We start from the raw sequence: 7,248 nt of genomic DNA, 5'->3' as shown, positions 1-7,248 counted from the left end.
ATAGAAGAACAAATGATTAATTATTAACCACTTTAAAAAAATTAACTAGCATTAGACAGTTCAGATAAATGGAAACAGAAAAAAATCCAGCTTTCTTATACCTAGAGTTAACAAAAAAGACTTAAATGCCTTTGAAACAACTTTTCAGCAATCTGATATAGAAAACATGTATACACATAAAAAAGAAATCATTTTATTTCATTAAATACAGACAATTTATTATCAGTGGACCTATTTCAAAATAAACTAATAGCACTTTCGCACTTTCAAATTCAATTTGACCAATATGGATGCAAATTTTTCTAAAGATTTCATAGTTTAGAGACTCTTCTTTAAGGAAAAGAATATTTGGAAAGAAGAAATACAATCATTCATGTTGAAAACCCAAGTACTTGTACTGAAGGTTATCAGAACTAACAAGAAAAAAATATCAAAACGACCAGTTAAAAAATTTTGTTACAAAATCAACAATATTCTATATATCAGTGTATAAATCAGGGTAGCATAGAGGCTATAATAAGTAAGCCCCAAATCTCAGTTGCTTAACGTAAGAGAGGTTGATTTATTAACTACTCATGCACAAATTGGCAGGGATGAGGCCCTCCGCTACATGCAGTTCCTTGGGGATCCAGGCTCCCCTCGTCTTTAGCCTCATTCTCTATTATGGCATTCATAGTTGTAATATTAAGTTCCACCCATCCAAAATGTTCTAACCAGAGTTGTTTGGCATTTTGAAAGCACTCTGATGATAATTAAATGCCAAGACTAGTTGAATGTTACTATCTCTTAGCCTTTCTTTATCTTAACATAAGGTTTCTCAATTACCAAGATCTTCTCTGTTTTCTAGCATTCCTTGTTCTTACAGCTGCCACTCACAGTACAACTACCCCTTGAGGCTTCAATATGGACTCCACAGTGCAGTTTCATACCAAGGAAATCTGGGTGTGGTATGTTTCTCATCCCAAGAAAACTGGATATACTTGATATCGAAGGACTAGGAGATGTAGGATAATTAAAAAAGAGAATAAAATTATCCTTTTGTTTGAGAAGTAGTACATCCTTAAAATTTTTTAACTAGGTTCGAACCTACAATTTGCTATAATGAATGTGACATTTATCCTAAATTTTGTCCTTAAACCTAATTTAGACGCCATTAGAGCCAGCTGTGCCACAGGGTCTATTATCTTGGCATCATCAATGTAAGTCTGAGAAGCACAGTTTGTTGAATGCCTATCTACTGAAGTAAGAGTTTGCTAAAGGGAGGAACTCATTGGAAATTTTGAAGGTGGAAGTAGAACTAACACCATTATTCTAGGATAGTTGTGAAGAAGCAGGTAAGCAGACCTGTCCATAACCCCTTCAGTAACCAGCTGGGCACAGACTTTTGGAATTCCCCAAATCATCAGTTTTTCTACCCTTACCAATTTCCCCAAAAATATACATCGGGATTTTGTTTAAGGTTGTACTGAATCTATAGGTACATAGGAGGAGAAATGACATTTTAAAAATAATGGGCCTTCCAATCCATGATCTAGATGTGTCTTTCCATTTATTAACACGTTTTAACTCTCTTGGTAATATTACATAGTTTTCCATGTATAGTACTTGAAGATTTTGTTAGATTTATTCCTATGTTAGTTTTAAGTAAACTTCTTTGAAGCATAAATATATGTAGAGAAAAGTATACATTTTATAAAAACAAACTTTATGAATTTTCACAAAATAAGCATAACCACACTGCTAACACTCAAGTGAATAATCAGAAGAACATACGGAATTCCCAGAGCCCTCACCATATCCCTCATCAGTCTCTGCCAGGTCTACCCTGCTCTATCAAAAATAACCAGTGTGCTACTTTGGCCCCTTATACAAATGAAATCATAAAGCAGGTACTTTTTAATACCTGGTGTCTTTTACTCAATATTGCACTTGTGAGAAATCGTCTGCCTGTTCTTTATTTGGCAGATGTGTAGTGGTAGTACATTTTTGTTTTAATGACTCATGTAATTAAAATCTTTCAAATGTTTCTTGTCATTTGGGGTTTTTTTCAGTTTTTATTATGACACAATGATGCCATTATGTATATCTATTCTTAACATTCTTTTCTCAAATAACCTTTTATTTTTGGAGGGTATATGTGTGTATATTCTTGAACGGCATTTAGTATGGATATAACATTTGCGTTTGTCTAGGAAGTATATTAACCACTTTCAATTTTTTAATATTTCTGAGACCATTTCTGGTTTTAGCAGCACATCATTTTTAGTTCATCCTCCAGTGCTTATCTCAGTGCCAATATTATGAAAGGGACCCAGTCTCTAAGGGTTTGTGTTTGGACACACAGATATGTAAGATATCTAGATCAATTCAAGAACATCTGGCATGGGTCTCTGTTCTCTTTCCGGGAATTAGCTTTTGGAGCTTTCTTGGATATGCTGGTTTATATGGATTTTGCCACCATGTTCGTATTTTCTTTTCTTTTCTTTTTTTTTTTTTTTTGCTATAACAATACCAGAGGTTGAGTTTTTGTTGTTGTTTGTTTGTTTGTTTTTTGGCTCATGATTCTGGTAGCTGGAAAGTCTAAGATTGGGTTGCTGCATTTGGTGAGAGCCTCAAGCTATTTTCATTCAAGACAGAAAGCAGAAGGGTGGGAGCAAATGTGTGCAAAGATATTACACAGAGGGAAAAGAAGCAAGACAGAAATGCAATGTTTAATAAAATAGAAATGCAATAAATAAATAAAATATACCATTTTTAAATAAATAAATTTCGAGGGCTTCTTGGGTCCTCCCAGTATACTTATTCAAAATTAATCTTAACCCTAGTTTCCTCAGGTAGGTATTTCTGAAAAACTAATCTACATTTTTTTCTGTATTTACTCATGCCACTCTGTACCATTCCTTTATGTGTATCAGAAATTGAAATATTACATTTGTTGGTATTACAATTAATTGATGTCTGAATGTCTGTTTTCCTGTAAAATATTACAGGAACCTGGGGGTGTCCTGAAAACTCCCCTTCTGAGCCTCCCTCTCCTGCAAGGACTGAGACCCGGGACAAAAAAAAAAAAGCGACAACCAAATATCTTGGACTCTGACCATGTGTTGGACACAGAGGAGAGATGATATATACAGGAACCATGGCTGCTTTGCTGATCACATCATCTCTTGTCTGTGTCCAACACATGGTCAGAGGCCAAGACATATTTATTGAATGATTAAATGTAATCGTGCTTAAAAGTGCCTGCTCTGTGGATTGCCTGAGCCTGTGGGTTCGAGACCAGCCTGGGCAACTTGGCAAGACCTTGTCTTTACAATAATTAAAAAATGAGCTGGGCGTGGTAACATGCACCTTTTTCCAGTTACTTGGAATGCTGAGGCGGAAGGATCGCTGGAGCCCAGCAGGTCAACAAGGGGTGGCTGTGAATGTGCCACTGCACTTCAGACTGGGAGACAGAGTGAGACTACAACTCAAAAAAAAAAAAAAAAAAGCGCTGGCTTTGTTGTCATTCAGCATGAGGTTGACTCTTTGCATCCTGGCGGTTTGACCTCATAGATGCTTTATGGAAATTCCATCTCACAATGCTAAAAACATGACCTGATGGATATAAGTTCATGTAACTATTGTATTTGCTACTACTATTGGCAGCATTGTTTTCAATATCATCCTATCATGCTAGTTTGGTCTTAATGATTCTATAACCCCAAAGAAACCCTTGTCTTGATGAGATAAATGTGCTGTACAAACAGTCAACAAACTTAGGGTTTCCTTTGAACTTGTTTTATAATTTTAGTGATGGTGTTAGATTTTATTCTAGTATCAATTATTTACTTATTATTCTGAATGAAAATAAAAATAATTACAAGAGACTTCTAATGATGGCAACATTTTGAACTAGATAAAATAGAAACTCTCTCATAATAAACTAATCTCTAGGACTGTCTGTGAGAACCTCTCTCTGTAAGGTACATATGTTCTCACGCTGGTTCAGAGGTGTCATTTTGTTCTCCAAACAAGGAAACCACTCCACTGTTGATGACAGTCACATACGAGGACATTGATATATAGAGGATAGATGGATGGATGGATAAATAGATAGATAGATAGAAAACAAATGGCAGAATATTAGGGGTAAATTTATGTGAAAGGTATATAGAATTTTGTAATCTTATAAGTTCTGTGTAATTCTTCTTCTAAGGTTTTTTTTAAATCATAAATGAAAAGGTTATTTTTCTGTTGTGCTGACAATTTATTGGAGTTTGATTGATTGGAACTTGTATGGATGGACATAAAACCTCAAGCCTTTTGTGATGAAAGAGTTGATTCAAAATAAATATTTTAAAAATTATGTCAAACACCAATGAATATGTGACATTTACAGTTTACAAGAGAATCACTTGGAATTAATAATTTTCATCCCCCCACCAAAAAATAAATAGCTTATGTTCTAAAAAAAACACCCTTCTTCTTAAGCAGGAGAAAAACCCAACCAAAATAAAGTCATGCCTGTGGCACAGTCATAATATTATTTTTAGTGAGGAAAATACCAAAGTTAAGACATACAAAAGTATCTGAGGAAAATTATATGTTATTAAATTTGTCCTAGAACTTGGGAGAGAGTCAGAAAAAAAAAGTTGAAAATTTAAAAAACAAAAGTTTGTACATGAGAGCAATAGTTCATTCCCCTTTTAAAAAAAAAAAAAAAAAACCAATAAATCCCCACAAACCTTTTTAGGTTTTTAATAATGTTTTACTTTTCATTTTAGTCCAACTTCCACCCCAAAATCCAACCAGCCATCATAAAAATTAAGGTGGCAACAAGTCTAGGTCACTATACTTCCTGTTTATACTTGGATGCTTTTCAAGTCAATGAGGGTTAAATTTGTGGTGGCAGGGGCCAGAGTAAAGGGAGAATCACTTCTCTTCACTCAAAAGGAAACCCCCATCTTGAGAATCTTCCGTACTTTTCACATGAAAGCGTCTCAGGGCTTGAGCACATTCTTCAGCCCCATGACTGTGAAAGTGGCAGCTGTCAGTTTCTCATAAATAAGGAATATAAGAGCAACAGTGAGGACTATCTGCAGCAGTTTGGCTACAAGGCCTTTGTAGAGTCCCATTATTCCAAAACGCCTTACTCCTTGGTGAAGAAGATAGAGAACATTCCGAAGACATCACAATGTAATTTTTTTTGGGGGGGGAGGGGTTAGTCTATGATGTCCAAACCTCAGAATTGACTGTACCGTCTGCATGGGATAGGTGACAGTGGTGGTAATTGCTTTGGCTGCTGCACCAATGTTGAATACATCCAAAGAAAAAGGCTTCATCTGTTTCTTTAAAAGCTGCCATTTTAAAGCCGGGTTCGGTGGCTCAGCCTGTAATCCCATGCCTTTGGGAGGCTGAGGTGAGTGGATTGCCTGAGCCCGCGGGTTCGAGACCCGCCTGGGCAGCGAGACCTCATCTCTACAATAAAATCAAAAAATCAGCCGGGCGTGGTAGCGCATGCCTGTAATTTCCGGCTGGAAAGCTGAGGCAGAAGGATCGCTGGAGCCCAGCAGGTCGAGGCTGCGGTGGCCGGGAGCGGCCACTGCACTCCACTCCGGGCGACAGAGTGGGACTCCAACTCAAAAAAAAAAAGCTGCCATTTTAAACCTTTGTAGAACATGAACTGGATAGCAGAACTGAAGACTAATAGCAACAAGGGAAATGTGACATTCCATAAAATGATCTGGTGAAAAGCATCAATAGTATCTTTGTAGTTGGATGGTACAATATCTTCATTCTTAAACTCTGCCCCTTGCGCTTCACTCTGGTGTTTACCACTCACGTAGAGTTGTTAGCAACACACTCACGACTCGTGCAACAAATTCAACTACCAGATCTTTTCCAGTAGTAGAACATTGACCTTTGAGTCAGACTGTTTTGAGGCTATTCAAAGTGTAGAAATAGACAAAATTGGAGCAGCAGAGACTGGAAATAACTGGAAACCACCCTCGATATGGTGCCAGAAGGCCTTCTTCTTTAATGATCTCCAGGAGCACCATGTGTGTAGTTTTGGACTTTCTTTTCTCGTCAACCTGAAGTCGAAGTCTAGCTTTGGGGAAAAAAACACTGTTATTGCTGTCATGCTTCCCACAGCTCCAGCCACCACGTGGACCAGGCTTTCATAGGACAGCAAGGAGGCTATTGGTGGGGCTCCCAGAAGACTCAGGCACATTTTTCCTCTATTTTTCTTTTTCTTTTTTAAATAGGAAAGCAGGATTTATTGAGAGGACAAAAAAGCTCCCACAGTGGGCGGGGACCTGAAGGGGTTGCCCAGAAATCAACGTTTTTAGGCTCAACACTAAATTGCATGTAAAAGAGAGTTTATCAATAAACGTATCTGCTCCACAGCACTGTAGGTTCATGTGCTCCGTCCTAACCAACTCCTGGTTTCTGCCAACTCGTCTTTGAACTGTGTCCTCTCTGTTATTCTTCTTCCAATTTGTAAACACTGAAAACAAACTGAAGATGTGAGTCATCCCCAGAAAGAAAATGAAGTGAAAACTGGAACTGAAAGCAAAATTGGCTTCTGGTATTTTTACATATTTAGAAAATGCATGCCTGAATCCAGTGACTAGAACATGACAAAGTACAGAAGTGAAGGAGGTCAGAACAGTCTTGCTGTCATTCTGCAGTTAGAGCTTAGTAGATAGTGTCCAGCAGGCTTTCTTCTTTTAACCCAATCTGGTCATTAACAGATTGAGTATGATGAATTTAGGGGTGAATTTTGCTGTATCCATACTTCTTAGAATCTACATAGATTCCTGAATGTGCAGATTAATGTTTTTGATCAAATTGTGCACATTTGGATCATTTAAAAATACATCATTTATTCCATTCTCCCTGTCATCTACTACTGGGATTTCCATTATGCAACTATCAGTATATCTGATGGTATTATTCTTCATTCTTTTCCTCCCTGTTCTTCTAACTGGATTATGTCGATGATTAATTCATCTTCAAATTCATAGATTCTTTCTACTGCCATTTCAAATCTGTTACTGAGCCCCTATACTGATATTTTTTGTTATTGTTCTGTTCAACTCCAGAATTTCTACTTTGTTTTTGTGTCACATATCTTATTATTGATATTACTATATTATGAGTCAGTGTCATAATACTTTGCTTTGATTTTTTAGTTCCTTACACACACTTATAGAAGTTGCTTTTGAAGTTTTTCCTGTCAATTTCCAAGCCTCACAAAAAAAT

General features: G+C 36.8%; 1 pseudogene; it reads right to left on the bottom strand.

Annotated features, from left to right (window-relative positions):
* Positions 1-4,982: 4,982 nt before the first annotated feature.
* Positions 4,983-6,214, bottom strand: LOC103267821 (annotated as a pseudogene).
* Positions 6,215-7,248: the final 1,034 nt, after the last annotated feature.

This window comes from Carlito syrichta, unplaced genomic scaffold (genome assembly GCF_000164805.1).
Source record: "Carlito syrichta isolate Samal-C Ts95f unplaced genomic scaffold, Tarsius_syrichta-2.0.1 Scaffold308284, whole genome shotgun sequence".
Lineage (NCBI taxonomy): Eukaryota > Metazoa > Chordata > Mammalia > Primates > Tarsiidae > Carlito > Carlito syrichta.
This window is presented reverse-complemented; position numbering and strand designations above follow the sequence as displayed.